Source organism: Periplaneta americana, chromosome 7 (assembly GCF_040183065.1).
Source record: "Periplaneta americana isolate PAMFEO1 chromosome 7, P.americana_PAMFEO1_priV1, whole genome shotgun sequence".
Classification (NCBI taxonomy): domain Eukaryota; kingdom Metazoa; phylum Arthropoda; class Insecta; order Blattodea; family Blattidae; genus Periplaneta; species Periplaneta americana.
In genome coordinates, this window is record NC_091123.1 from 90230910 (window position 1) to 90247419 (window position 16510).

Here is a 16510-nt window from a genome sequence, read left to right on the forward strand (position 1 = left end):
TTACTTTCTAAATATCTTTTTAGTTTATTCCGCACCATCGACTGATTTCACAAAACATTTCCGCAAATAAGACACTCGGATTTTTTTATATTCATCTCTACGCCACTTAAAACCATATTGCAAGTATTCATCACTATATTTACGAAACGCAGTACGTTTTTGTGAACCCTGAAGGGAATTTTCGCTCATATTATTTGAATTAGCACTTCTGTCATCTAACCCACAACTTGATTCAGATTGTCTTTTTCGAATTAAAAATTTGTCCATGATAAAATCTAAATAAAGCACTTTTAATAAAATAGTCGCACTATCACCCGCTCACACGTATAGGCCTATACTGAAACTGACCAATAGCCTATATTCCACTCTGTTTCTTACTAAGTGGCAAGAGTAAACAACTGACAATCATTTCAGATGCTAGCGGTGTCGTCCAGTATCGAGAACAGCACGCTGGCTTCCGATAAGGGATAGTGCAACAGCCGAGACTATACAATTCACTCGCATGGAGGAAAAAAAACCGCCTATAGGCCTACAATGCGCATGCACGAATCAAAAGAACCCAATATTTTTAATAATTAGATTTAAGACATGTCAATTACTGGCGTTTAACACTTCGTTGGCACATAATATTGAATCAGTTTTTCTGTAATGTTATTATTACATGAATAACTAATAAATGGTTACCCTCATCTAAAGATTAAGAAGATTAAAATTGAGATAAAACCTAATAATGTTATCCTTCTAGAGAGAAGATCTAAAAATATCAATATTCATGCACGTACAGAAGAATTATAGAAACACCTACTTAGTGGTCAGTAATAATAATAATACATTACTCAGCATGGCAATTAATGTTTCTATATACTTCTAATTGAACCGTTGAGTAAAGTAAACATATTACATTTTCTCCGACAGAACAACAAAAAAGCTCTCCTTCCCATTCTTTACGAAACCACCTCTTACTGCTTGTGGAGACAGAGTTTGTAGAGCGACATGATACCGCCACTGCTTGCCTTCAGTACGTGAATGAAACACACAGTAATGTACAGGAAACTCCTCATACCCATTTGAATGTCTGTGATTACACGATGTAATCACGACACCCGTTTTGGTCACCGCTGGTCTAAATGAAAAGACACCGTGAATAATTGGTCGAGTTTTTCTCTTCGACGTTAAAATTTAACTTTGCTAGTTACCATCTTCGCCTAACATTTTACCTTCAACGAATTCCGTCTTACATTTTGTAACTTTCTCAATGTCCTCACAGTTACGAGGGAGAAATGAAACTTTTAATCTTTAACTCATATTCACTTTATTGTAGAAGCGTGTTTTATTTCAATTCAGCCCTCTCCAACCATTGTTAGATTTTTTACAGCTATATCTAGCGATTGAAGTAAATCCTATGTAAACCATTTCATGCTATCTTCAATTTTGAATACTGATTACTTACGATTTTGTTTCGCTTTTTGTTTCAGGTTGAATTCGCTGTTGAAGGCTGTCCACAATATCCAAACCGCATCACGTATCAAAGTTGACAAGGACCAGGACTCGACGATTCCTCCACATCTACATACTGATGCCACGTAAACTAACCTAATCATCCATATACCAGAATCTGGAGTCAGCAGTACACAATCCAAGAATTAACATGTTACAACAGCGTGTTATATCATAAAATAGCATCTGCTTCCGGCATGAACGATTCCGTAATATTCTATGCGTGAATAAAGCAAGCCATGTACTGATATTTTGGGTGTGAGGTATCCTACTGTCTTCGGAATCTATGAATGCAATATCAGCTTCTCCCAAAATCTCAAGCGTAATATCCAGCTGTTTAGTGAATCTGTGGGTATTTGGTATACAGTTCTCCAGAATCTGTGAATAATTGGTATATTGCTGTCTCCAGAATTTGTAGATATTTGGTAACCTACTGTCTTGAGAATCTGTAGATATCTGGTATCAGCTGTCTTCAGAATCTGTGGACATCTGATATCGAGCTGTCTCCGGAATCTGATTATAAGATAATCTGTCTTCTTAGTCCATGGATTTTTGGTATCCAGCTTTTTCCGAAATTTATGGGTATTTGATATTCAGCTCTCCCCGATACCTACGAATGTTTAGTACCTATCTTTGGATATTCGATATCCAGTTGCCTCCGAAATCTGTGGATATTCGGTATCCGTCTCCGAAAACTCTGAATATTCGGCATTGAGCTGTCTGCGGAATCTGTTGATACTCTGTTCACAACTGTCTCCGGAATCTGTGCATATTCGTTATTCAGCTGTTTTCGGAATCTGTGGATATTCGTTATTCAGCTATCTTCGGAAACTGTGGATATCCGATATCCAGCTAACTCCGGAGTCTTTCAAATAAATTATGCATATTATGGAAATAATTTAGTTTTGCAATCCGTGTATTTTAATATCCATGAGTACATATCTAAAAAGATGTCCATTTCTAGCTTTGTACTATATTCTGAATTTCTACATCCATGAAGTTTGATACCTTGAACAATTATGGTATAATACTAATACTATTTGTCTACTTTCTGAATTTGTTGCATCTTATCTTCTCTGAACGCTGTAGTAATCAAGAATTCAACTGTTTCGAGGTGTGTGCACAAATATAGCGATGGTATGAATATACTGGACAATTTTTACATCTGAAGCTTCCATTAATGTACAGAATATGCACATTATGCACACTGTATGATCGATAGTTTCCTGATTAAGGGTCCACAACCACTTACATCGAAATATAACATGTATCTATAAATGTGCATGATTCTTTGTAATGTCCACTCTTCATAAGGGTTCATAACGTTTAGTTCATAAGGATTCATAATGTTTAGTTATTAAATAATAATAATAATAATATGAAACTGTTCCAATAAATGCATGAAACCATCCAAAACGTGGGTCTGTAATAACAAGGTATCTTGTAATACGTTTTATTAAATAGTCGTCTACACGTAGCTAATTATGTGCGCTTTTTGCGTGGGTATTGGATAGAGAAAAGTCCATATTTTCCACGTGTGCAAGCGACTATATATGTATTTTGTTTTGAACTTTACAGAAGGGACACAATGAATTATTAAGACACGTAAATTTTGTCTTTAGAAAGATAATAGTGGTATCCAGAATCGTTGTGATCGTTTTGTGAAAGTAATTAGGTTATTAACATTAATACATTGTATTCTCTTTGTAGGTTTTTGTTTAAAAAAATAGCTTGAGTTACGACAATACTTGTCTAGTTTAAATGTCAGAAATTCGTATAATAATAGTTTTGTTTCTTAAAACAAGTTATGTAGTTTAATTGTAAATAGGACTACCATATGGCAACTATTTTGAAGCTTATACAGGAAAGCAAGGTTATTTATAAGAAATATATTTGTTAAAGCCTTGGAAATTTTTACTAGTACTTAACTAAACGTATTTAATCAAAAGAATCATGTCTTACTAGTCTTGAACGTTGTGGTGGTTTTCATGTCTAATATAAGTGCGCACACGTTGAAATTCTGTAATATAGACTGTGCCCTATCTATAATAATGTTGTTCTCTTGCGACTCGGAGAACTTCTACACTAGGGGCACACACTTTCAGTTTCAAGTTACAAATTTGACATATTTTTACTTTTTCATTACACAGATTATAGATGAAATTTTGTGACGATTGAAAAGCTAGATTTCTACATTCTTCACCAAAATACGTGACTTTTGCATTCCCGATAAGAAGATATAAAATAAAATGTAACTTTTGCACGCTGTCTGTGTACTATCCGTCTTTATACACCGTTTTTCGTAAAGGTTTGAGGGGTTACAAAACGTTATTGCAAGTAAACTATTGAACTTACGTTAATGAAACCAGTCCAGAACTAAAAGGAACAGTTTGTGTATGTATGTTTTGTTAGCCCAGAGTTCACATCCCTGCTTTTAACGGTGATCAACATGGTCCGAGGTTTTTGGGTATTCGCATCTAGTCATACCTATGGGTATAGACATACAGGGTGCTATTCATATACATTTCGCAGCACGCGCTACGAGCGTACTAAGCTAGCCCCGGCTATCCACTGGTTACTAGTACAGAATTCAAATCATATCCTATCGCTAACACTTGTTTATGAATACGAAAAACGCTGATCATCCACCGGAAGCCCGCGCTAAAAATGTCTATGAATACGGCCCACAATGTCTCGGAGCTCCTTAACGCTCCCTTCATCATGGAATGCATGGAGCCGATATGTTGCTACGAAACGTTGAAATTCTCTACACCTATAACACGATGCAAATACTCAAGAAAAAACTCTCTCGTCACTGATAGCTTTAATTGAATAACACATTACATTCAAGTTTTAAAATATACATGTCGAATTTAGTTCTCTTCTTCATTCATAGGTCTACTATGTCGGCGCTATAATGTTTCGTTACAGGCTTCAAATTCAATACCGGTACATATCCTTAAAATTTACGTTGCACGAAATTTTTCTGTGTTAATGTAATTTACATTTTCTTAAGGAATTAAATGTAACAGATTTCCATTTTTGAAGTAGCTTATCCGATATGATGTGCCTAACAATATGCAAATTCATTTTAACGTGAAATGTTTAAGCTGAATCTTATGTGATTAAAATTTTCTAGTAATGCGATGACGTTACTCGTCCCATGAAAACAGAAATGTAAGTAGTTTTCTCCGCGGTCCAACTCGATGTCTTCCACAACATCCTTTCCCGTGGTGAAATTCAACTCGGGCTATTAAAATAAAAATAACACTCACTCTTTCCAAAATCATGCCCTCGGGCTATATTTTGATAATCGCATCAAAGCCAATTAGCTATTCCCTTAAATTGAAACAACTCTTCTGGCTGTGGTTCTACGTGCAATTCATAAGGCGCTAAGACAAATGTCGGGATGAGCCTTAAAAGAAATGGGCCACGGATTATATTTCCTTCCCCACACAAGTTGAGGCATTTTTCCAAATTAAAAACTTTGAAATAGGAGTTTTGGCTTCTGCGTGTTGTCATGGGTAGTTGGGACTAGTTTACTCAACTATAATCCGCACTGTGCAAGGACCTGGATCCCTTCTCTTGCGGCATTCCTATTCGATGCGCAGCTTCTAACATCTTCGGCGATCCTGATTTGTTGCTGCTCTGTCATGCTTCTCCCTCTCTCATGTGATAGCTGTTAAGTTACATCCATTTTCGGCTTTACCCCTCAAAATTCTCTAAAATTCATTCAGTGGAATGGCGAAGCTCAGGGTGAGACAAGTAGCCAGCAGGCTTGGAGCTCACACACTCAATTTTTCTCATTCCAAAATTCCCTTAGAAGGACGCGTACCTTTCAAATATTTCTCCTCGATTCCCCATTGATAATGACGTATCTCATACGTTTTCCACGCCATAGTCATGACAGTATTTGGTATATGGGTTACGTATATACATGTAAATCAAGTAAAGTATATTGCAGTACATTGTTGAAGTTCGTATTATATTTTATTACTTGAATTCTAGTTTAGACGTTTCACGTAATCATTGAGATTTGCTTAAAACCCTCGTCACTCTTTTATATTAAAGCAGTGCATGTTTACAGGAAAGTAATTTGTCATTAAAGCAAATTGTGATACTTGGTGAAAATCTGGGCTCTCAAGAATGTCTCTCTGCCGAATTACTTTTTTCATAGGCTATCTGGAAAAATGTTTTGATTCTACAAATTACGATAGCTTCCATAAAATGTGTTTCTAATTATATCTGTGACGATAATTTATTTGAATGGAATATGTATCCAGAAATAAAATGTAAATTTAAAATCCTGAAGTGCACAAGTTAATTCTTTGTCTGATGTCACTAATTTACTGACAGTTATTATTTAGCCTATAAGAGAAATTGTATACAAAATCTACAAACTTAGAATAAGACTCCTTTATTATATTCACTTATAAAATTATGCACACAAGACAAGATTGTTCAGTCTGTGAGAATATAGTGTTTTTGTACGTCAACTACGATCACAACTTTAATATTGATCCAAAGTTAAAAATATGCACATACTATAGGTAATATTTAAGGTCTTATCGTACACACTACTACTTTTATGTAAGAACATTGACAGCATATGATCTGTGTGTAAACTTACTTTATATTATATTTTCATTACAAGTGGTAAGGACAGTCTGGTGCTTATAATTCTCGTGATTCCCCAGTTCCTTTGTTAACTGGAATGAATCAGTATGGCAAGATTAATGGATGTGATGTAATGAGAAGCGTGGCTTATTGTGCGTCTGAAGGGAAATGAACCGTATTCAATGGGTGAAGACAAAGGTGTCCAATTGAATACTCAGTCTTTTGAAGACAGTTTTGTTATTATTCCAAGAAAAGATTGTGAATGGAAGTGATTCAACCGTGTGAAGTCGGTGACACGAAGGGCTTCTGTGTGCCCACCATGCGTTCGATAGAGCCAGTTTTAATGAACTCATAGTAAAAGAGTTCTGGTGTACGAATGTGAAGATTCGGTCACATTCCATTCATTTGTGTACATTATCCAATGTATTATAAATAATTCTGAAGGCTTAAAATCCCCTTTACCTCTGAGGACTTGTGATGTCCAAGAAGCAGTAGTATTGCCGTCAAGTAATATAGGGCTTTATCATAGGACGCTATACTTGTCTTTCCTTCAGCGGATTCCTGAAAATGATTGCAACACAAAATGAATGTTCAGTAGAATAACATAAATTATCATAAATAAATTTTCGTAAATTATGTTAAAATTTCTGCATCAAAATTTCGTAAGAGTCGGTATGCTCTCAAAATTGAAAGAATCTTCAGACTGGGTGGGATGATTTGGTAGTACTGGAATATTTTATTTAATTAAAATTGCAGGCAATGCCATGGCACACGGAGAGAACTTTCTTCTCAACTTAGTTCGTCATAAATCTCACGTGATCTGTCAGATTGTTTATTGTTAGTAAAATAGCATGTACAAAAATACAGTCTTAATTCTTCCCTGAAGGAGTAAAAACTCGTCCTCAGGGAGTTATCTAAACATACTTAACACAAACAAAGATAATTGTTTGACACAAAGTGGATCAAGGAAAAAAATTATAGAAATAAATTAACTTTAAAAAATACAATTTCAATTTTAACAATTTAACTCATACAAATACATATTAAATCAATATATAGGCCTATTCTTTAAAAATTAAATTTCTAACGCTATTTTTTTAAATTTCTGATACTAAAATTTTCCAATTTTTTTTTTTTTTTTTTTCAATTATTTTATTATATAACCTTGGACTAAAGTAGGTATCATGGCTAAGAGCTGTGCTTGTGAAACACTTTGGTTCCTCTAGTTGTATAAAATCGGATCTTTTAGTTCCGTATTTATGATGATACAATTTGAATTTATTTCGATCCTCAATTAGAAGCGGTAAACTAAAGCAGAAGCTTATAGACTGAAATTTCTTGACAATAGCATGAAGTTCAGTTGAAAGTTCCCAAGGCCGAAATGTTTCCACTTCGATTATGTTGTGGGTGTCACATAGATAAAATATAGCCGTTTCTAGTAGTTTAATTAAAATAGAGACTTTTCCATTTTCTAAAGGCATAGGCATTTACATAAAATCACGGTACGTAACAAGAACAACGGAATATACGTGCTAACACTCTTTGTGAATATTGTACAAACGCGTATGTCATACATACACCATCTTAATTCGCCAAGAAACAGAAAGGTACAAATCATAATACATACAGGACCCACAGTGAGACGTAGAAGTCAAAATTTTGTGCAGCACAAAACTTCCAGTTATGATTATTAATAAGTTCCAATGGAATGTTTAGAAATTATACGCAAAAAAGAAAACCTTGTAATTCAGTATATTGAGCACAAAAACATATTTGAGTGCATTCAGCAGGAAGTCCGCAATTTAGGTGCCGGTGCTCTCAGTCCAGAAGCTTACGTGTGAGTTTATATTTCTGTAAAATAGTCAGAGCACTATTGCTTTTTGCTGGGTTGTAAAGATTGTGGATTTTGAGCCTTCGATAATTCAGGTAGATTTTAAAAAGCCATATATTTCATATACAAGTATTGTATTGAATCAGTTTTAAGTCTGTGTATTCAATGATGTTATCATTCTTTCTTTTTTTTTCATGTATAGTTAATATTTACATATATAAGCAATGACAATGTAGCCGTTACTTATAGTTAGCAGTGTGTCTCCGAGGAGTATTGTTAATTGTGTTGCGTTTATGCTGGATCTATAATTTGATTCATCTTGTCGGTACGTTAATTTTAAAATTTGGTGGATAGCTAACGAGACAATTTTCATAACAGATATCTCACAAAACATACTTAAAATATTTCTGGAATTACTGATGAATAACCGATGTCTGGATAAAATTTTAATAATACAGGCGAATTTAATACTTTTCTAATAAATTTTTCTCTCTAATTGAACATTGAGCTTTGTCACACACATACAGACATGGCTAAATTAATATAGTAGTAAAACACGTTCATAATATTTTATAGTGAAAAGTTTAACTTCTTAATGAAAATGTTTCGTGTACCATTCTTTGGACTGAATTACTACTTTGAATCACTTAAAATTTTATCAGCAAGAGACTTGCATTGTTCATATTCGTTGGAACAGTTAGTTTTTTCTTTCAGAAACCAGTTTTTAGAAAGGTCATATTATGTTCTTCCATAATCTCAAATTTGTATTTATATTGCAAATAATTAAACGTACGGAAATAATATAAATATAAGCGATATTAAAATTTGCATCCAATATACAAATCAAAGAAAATTATGTACCAATAATATTAAATATATCAAATAATATCAGTATAGTAAATAAACGACACAAACTAGCAAAAAAATATTGCTTACATTGATTATACTGTAAATATAATTTTTGTCTTACTGTTATCAGTATCGAAATAATAAAACATACCTTTATTGCCAATACATAAACAAATCTTATTTAAGAGCTAAGTGATAGCAGATTGTGTTAAATTCATGCTGCAATGCTATTGCAATGTTTATCATAATAATTTGGCCACACTGTTTGTGTATAAACAGTAATAGGGGTGCACTGTTTTTGTAATAAATCTTGCACCTAGTGTAGCAAGTGTATCCGTCTTTAGAACAGCAATATGTACCGGTGTACAAACATTCTTTTAAAATACATAAGTAGTCTTCTCATCCATTCCATCGAATACAGATTTATTTTACACAAGAAAGTTTCAAAAATATTCATCTGTAGTGAGTGTGTATGTACGTATATACACAGTAAGTGCTATTTTCTTATGATAAAGTTAAGAGAATATCGTTCACGTTTTAGATAAATATAGCCAGATTTAATTTAATGTCGAAAATAGTTATTTACAGTATTAAAGCTAATTTGGATGTATCATCTTTCACAGTATTATATTTTAGTGATTATACAAATGTTTGCAAGGCAAGATAACTGCTGTGAACTCATACAACTTGGAGACACCCAATGCAGTCACAACTTCGTTCATTATGAAGCACACTTCTGTGTAGCTCTGTGATTATTTTGTACTGTACAAATTTAATAAACCAGTATCGAATTGTACACACTTCAGTAAGAAATCGAAATGACAGTTTCATGTTGAAGACATATTGAATAACTGTGTGATGTTTTGTTTCATTTAAGGAAATTCCTAACATTCATATGGAAAATGAGATATAGTGATTTAATAACACTTACCAAACTCTACATGTCATTCCTTAACCAATTATATATTGGATGGAGGCACAGTTACGAATAATTCCATTATTGCAACATAAAATATTAAAGCTAATCGTTTATGTTTTTTAAGTTATTTTGTTGTTGTTAGATATCAGAGACGTGGTGCATTATTCTACAAATTATTCTTTAACACAATATTTTGAAGTATGAATGGAACAAGATTATAAGTTTAAAAAATATGCTGTGGTATTTCGAACCAATTTAATAGTATGATGATAATACAGAGCGATCCAAAAGTCGCGCACATCTTAATAATGCGTTCACATATATTTATAATGATGAATTTATTACGTTTATTTGCATCATTTTTCACATGAGTTACATCATTTTCACAACATATGCTGAAAATGGCAGCTCCGTTCAGTAATGCATGTAAGAACTTTTTTTACTATGTTGGCGGCACGCGTATACTGATGTTGTTAATCTCCGTTATGTTCCTCTTTAGTTCCTCCAGAGTGTGCGGCCTATTTTTGTATAGCCTTCCTTTAAGATAAACCCACAGGAAGAAATCAGGAGACGTCAAATCTGGGGAACGTGGGGGCCACAATCCTTGATAAATGATACGCTCACTAAAAAACTCGCGCAAAAACTGTATGGTTTCATTGGATGTGTGACATGTGGCACTGTCCTGCTGGAACCAACAATCACGTTCATCATTGTCAAGAATCGCTGATTCACATTCCCTAAAACGGGCGATTAATCTCGTTATGATCGAATTGTTAGGCACTGCCACATCCGGATAATTCCTACGAAATTCGTCTACAACACGTGCATGAGAACGACTGGAAAAATAATGTTCAGCAATGAAAACTCGTTGCTCTTGGGAAAACGACATGTTTGCCGAGCAATAAACAAAGGACTACTGCAAGCATCAGTGTATACATACACATCACAATGACGTCTAGGTTTGTTGCTGTTAATACCCATGATGCTGTCTAGCAGTAGTCGATAGCACTTTCCAACTGCACTACTCAATATAGGTGCGCAACTTTTGGATCGCTCTGTATTATCTGAATTTGAAAATGTATGGCTTGTTAATTAATATAACATTTGGATTTATATGTGCACGATTTAAGTAGCCTTGCATAGTGAGAATATTCTTAAAAAAGTGCATCATCCCCTTATCATTAGAGTGGGAATCATTAAATTTGACACAATCTAAATTTTTGTAAAATCTCAGTTTTTAGACTTCAGTTAATTCGAGTTGTTTCATTTCGATTACTTATTGTGTGTAACATTTTTGCGACGGCTCTGCCTTTCCGTGCCATCAAATATGATCGGTCGTAGCCACGTGTACTTACATAATACATTTACTGCCCTCCGCTTTGCAGTGTTGAACATTAACCCTCATCACGTTGTCGGTTACACGGACATTGTTACCGTGATGATATTATGATATATAAGTGCCCCAATATGGCATTTAACATGTAAATAATGAAGATGCCATGTTTCTCTAATTAGGAGTGATGAAGGTTAAAGCTTCAGGCTCACTTGTCTTTTCAATAGTCGTTAGTGTGTTTATATATTTTACAATCTCAAGACACTGTCACGTTAGAAGTTTACATACTCTAACTTGCTACTGCCATTAGATTTTTTAATTCCTGTTGGTACGAAATTAAGCATTTTTTTCTCTATTTCAAAGCATTGCCCTTTTCCTCTGGAGATTTTACACTAATTATTTCGACATACATACAGTAAGCCTCCTTTAAATCAGCACATAATATCACGTTAACATGCCTATGGAGGGATTCGAACCCAAGAAAATAGATTTTCTTCAGCAACAAAACTGGCGACAACTGTAACCACCAATAGTCCCATTTTCTATGTTTCTTTTGTTTTACTTGAGATCAAAGAACAAAGGTAACTTCCCTATCTCTTCGTCGTAAACATACATTACAGTCATTATACATTACAAGAGATTTAAATTCTATATTTACCACGGTTTGAAAAAGATCCTGAATTTGAGACTTTTTGAAAATAGTGCATAGGTTCAATAAAGCTCGTGAACGGCAGTTAAGCACCTTTAAGTGAAACTACTTTTAGCTTTATCTATATCACTAGCCTCGGAAAGAAAAATATAGGCTATAGAGCTTTTCAAAAGTAAAGCATAGGCTAGTTGCAATTAAAATTAAATGAGATTTTGGACAAAAAGCTCAGACTCGACAAATCTTCTATTAATGGAAACAAAATATTTTTGTGACTATTGTTGTGCGAGTTATGATGACATCGAAACCATTTGAAATGACACCCTGTAGCTTTTTAATATAATCTGAAAGTAAATATTTTTTTAATTTACCTTCATGAAAGATCTCACCCTTTTAATTAAAGAGTCCACTGCAAGAATAATGGATGTCACTTTCTTGTCGAAAATGAACCAAGATTGTCAGTGCATAGCTTAAGACATATAGAATGTACATACAGAGTTATACGGCATTAACACTGATAGTCATTGTCCAGTAATGATCGGAAAATTACAGTTAAGCTTTGAGCGCTAAGCATTTCAAACTTTCAATTGCTTCTCCTGCGAAATGTATTCCAAATGACATCCATCATTCTTGCAGTGGACTCTTCAATTGCATTTGTCGTTTCTCTGAATCTCTTGTATTCATGAAGATGTCACAATTAGGTGTAAACAACATTCATTAGGCCTATAACTTTACTGATTTTTTACGAGTTGCGTTCACAGTTGTTATTCTTATATCACTAAATACTATCATCGTCAGAACCTCAAGTGTGTAATTTTCTGTTAGGAACATCTTATTTAATGTTGATTTAATCAATAAAACTGATTTCATAATACAGGGACTAACAAAATGTATCAACAATTAAATTGTTACCATAGTAATCACAATCGTAGTGCTTCTGTATAAAAAATGGGAACAACTGGATAATACGCACGGTAGACCAACGTTGGTAGTCGACGTTCCTAGCTGGCCACTAGTCATCGGGCCGTACCGAGCCGTGTCAAAGAAAAGACAATCGAAATGGTAGTAGTAAAATTCGCGATTATATTCTTAAATAATTCCCTCCATTAATCAAGTGCAAGGTTTATGCAGTACAACGGCGGTGTTTTGAATGTACCAAAATAAAATGCAGAAGTAGTAAGATCTTAAAGTGGGTTATCACAATTAAATAAAGGGGGGGGGGGAAGGTGTGTTTCAGCAAATGAAGGAAAGTAAATTCCGGTTAATGTTCGCAAAAGCGTTAAGTACGTAATTATGACCGCGTTGCCGTTTTATTTGTGGTCTAGAAAAAAGTACTTAGTATTTTAGGAAGAAAACTTTTAGCGGCCATGGAATTATTCACCGCTTTCGTCATATTATTGTTTATCAGTATTACGAAACAAAAACTATCATAAGGGCCAGGACTATCAGGACTTGATTAATAAAAACCTAAACTAACCAAATCTAACCCTCATATATGCAAGATGTGTAACCAGACCAAGAAGGGATCTTCTTGATTTGATCTGGAATGTACACACGAAATTAAATTCAAGTAAGGATCACGCTGTCACTACAGAGGTCCGCGCATGCACCACAGCAAAACTGTTCTTGTAGCGAGCCTCTCATCTAAGACACGTAGCTACTCCACTCGCATTATTTACGAAAATATATCTTGTCGCTAACAGTGGTGCTATCTCTCAGTAATGTTTAGAACGAATGAAGTAAAGAGAGAGAGAAAAAAAACAAATTTCTCCTTCTAACGACGCCATAGACCAACGTCATGTCCTAATGTTGGCAACACTATGTATTTAGTTCAATTTGGTCGTAACCGTAATGGCACGGTTCAAAGCTACCGTAGCAAATTCTCCAGTTTAGCGAAAAAAAGAAGTATTTAATAAAAAAATATGCTTCTCCAGGTAATATTTTAATTGCTTTATTTTAAAACGCTTTATCATATGTAATATAGCATCTGAGTGCTGTGATGTTGATAATGAATCTAGGATCCATGTCCAAAAGTTATTTGCTCGTAATAGTTAAAGGGAAATCCCAGAAAAACCTCAACCAAGTAACTTTTTCCAACCCGGTCCCGCTTCTTTCACGGTCAGACATGCTAAATGTTACTCCAAAGCGTTCTTCTCCTAGACGATATTAAAATATTTAGGTATCATTAAAAATGTTCTGGATGACGCCATAATTCGCACAGGTCGCAAAATTTTTGTTCCATAAAAATATTCGTTTCTAAAAATAAGTTTGACGTGTCTAAGCCTTTTGTCCAAAATACCTTCATTCAATTGTAATTATAGTTATGCGATACTATTGAAAAACCTGTGTAGGCCTGATTTAATGAGACAATAAACCATATCATCCAATTTAGTCACTGAGTTGAAAAACTGAATCTTTGTTGATCACCTATACTATACGAGCATAGTGTTTTCCTTTCATCATTTAAATAAATAAGATGATGAAACTAAAATGTCTCCTCATTATGTTTACAGTGAAGATAATTTATTCTTTTAATGAAGATGTTTTACTATATTCTGCACCTGAATTACAGTGATGCCAAATCTGACTATCTAAATATGTTCTATTTCCATTTGTCTGACAAATCTTAAATCAACTAAATTTAATTTCTTTGTAATATTTTCACTTACTTGCTAAAATCATTCTCTCGTAATGTTCATGGCAGTGACAGAACTTTTCTGTTAAGCTCATTATTTTCACTCGTCACTCCCTCAACGATAGACTATATTGAAATTCGCTGATTAAACTACATAATATAACATCCAAATATAATTTAATGTGCTAAGAAGAAGTATACCAAGTTATAATCAAGTAACTGACAGCTAAAAGTTTAAAAAAGAAAGAAATATATATCATTGGTTCTCAAACTGAGCGCAACCAAATATTCCAAAGACAGTAAAATGAAACAGCTTCAGTAAAATAGATTTGCGATATTAAACGTGGTTGGAGGTTTCTCTATTTTTATATCTTGTGATAGGTAAAATATCCAAAGTTTCAGATCGACGCTATCATTAAGAAAGCACAAGTGAAGGGTGAATCAGCTACTGAGAGCTCTTAGTTACCAACAGATAGAGAACCTATGGGAATCTATCTGCTTGTTGTTTTCCCCTGTTTGATGATAGAGCTAAAACTCAGCTCAGAAATATTGTATGTGACGCCGTGAAGGAACCCAAAAACCTTAACTTGTAATAATATTACGTGCGTTGTCCTTCCTATATTATATATCTCCAGTTGAAACTTCAATTTACTATAAAATGAAGTATTTTTTTATTTTATTTTAGTTGTAGAATGTGTAGTTCAATGACAGTTCATAGGGTTCCTTACAATGCCAAAAATTGCAACGTAATACTTCGCACGTCAATGTAAACATAATTCTGATGTCTTCATCTACTCCTTGTTGTAACATTTAAGATTATCTGCTATTCTGTAATTTTAAAACTATATCTCGAGTGCAAGACATTACGTTTAAGCCTCATGGGGGTAAATGTCGTTAAAAAGGCAATCTTTATACCTATATCTATATTAATAGGTTTATATTCTATGCTGAACGGCTCTGAACTGCATTCAACTTGTAAATTTATAAATACAAAATTTTGAGATTACTGAAAACAGGAGTTTTATTATTGTAAATAAAATATGTAATCCTTTATCTTGTTTTACGACATTAATATATTTAACTTCGAGATTACAACTAAATTAACTTTCAGGACAATGTAAAGAAATAACTCAAATTGCAACTCGACTGGAATTCGTTAATTAAAAAATGGCGAAACAGTTCAATATCAAGTTTAACAGTTGGGCAGACATTCTAGTAACCAAGTAGGGCTCAAAATGTTAATTTCAAACGTTTTAGAGACATTTATAATACGATTTTAATTTCTGAACGGAAAGAGATTTTATATTGCAACATTATTTTAGTGATCACTGCCCTTTCGGCCTGTTGTTTTATATTTTAATATTACACAATATTATGTATTTGTAGCACAAATATATGATATTCGTATAGAGTCTTACTGTGAATGGTTAACTTCCTCTGTAATGTTCGCCATAGCTGAAGAATCGCGTTCCTAAAGGCAGTGTCTGTGATTGTAATTGTCTGTAACATGCTGTAAATACATTCCGTTGCTATTTCATTTGGACTGTCGGCTTCTAAAGTAAGAAACTTATAAGTACATCATAGAGTGCCGTATTTTTTAGGTATATGTATATGTAAAATTAAGTCATTTATTTCTGTGCTTTGTTTGTGGTCATGAAGTTCAGGGTTAAACATGTAATAAAACCACGAGACTCTGATTCAGCATTGAGTTATGTCAACACTATAAGATAGCCTTGACTGTACCAATGTGCAGTAAGTCGTAGCTTCGATTTGAATGCATGGACAGAACATTTAGTACTAACAAAAGTAAATGAGAAACGTGTGCGTGTTTTTTTTTCAATATTGTTTTGCTCATGTATAAATGATTGATTTTTTTAAACATATGTATGCTGTTTTGTCACGTATGTACAGAATGCTATCAGTTGGAATAAAACAGAGTGCATTCCATGTTGTTTTAATTATATAATAATTTCCTTTCCTCCATTCCTCATATCCTTGTCCTCTAACGTCCTTACAAACACTTTCATAACTTCGCTTGTTATCCAGGGATAATAATAGTTTCTTGTTTCTGATGCGAAGAATTCGATAATACTCATTTCAACGGCTTCCAAGTCTTGGTTCTTCCACGGAGAAAGTGGGCTATGGATCGAAACAAATGGTAATCTGAAGCTGCAAGGTCTTGA

The 16510-nt window shown here is 33.9% G+C and overlaps 1 protein-coding gene and 1 long non-coding RNA gene across 4 annotated transcripts in view; both read left to right on the forward strand.

Annotated features, from left to right (window-relative positions):
* Positions 1-16274, forward strand: part of sano (serrano) — a 699118-nt gene extending 682844 nt beyond the window's left edge. For all 3 annotated transcript variants that reach the window (XM_069831023.1, XM_069831022.1, XM_069831024.1), the window contains one exon: positions 1476-16274. The gene's annotated coding sequence lies outside the window, so the exon portion shown is untranslated. The remainder of the gene's footprint in view (positions 1-1475) is intronic.
* Positions 1-16274, forward strand: part of LOC138703277 (uncharacterized) — a 563229-nt gene extending 546955 nt beyond the window's left edge. Inside the window, exon 2 of the long non-coding RNA XR_011333024.1 lies at positions 9976-16274. This is a non-coding gene — a long non-coding RNA (uncharacterized lncRNA). The remainder of the gene's footprint in view (positions 1-9975) is intronic.
* Positions 16275-16510: the final 236 nt, after the last annotated feature.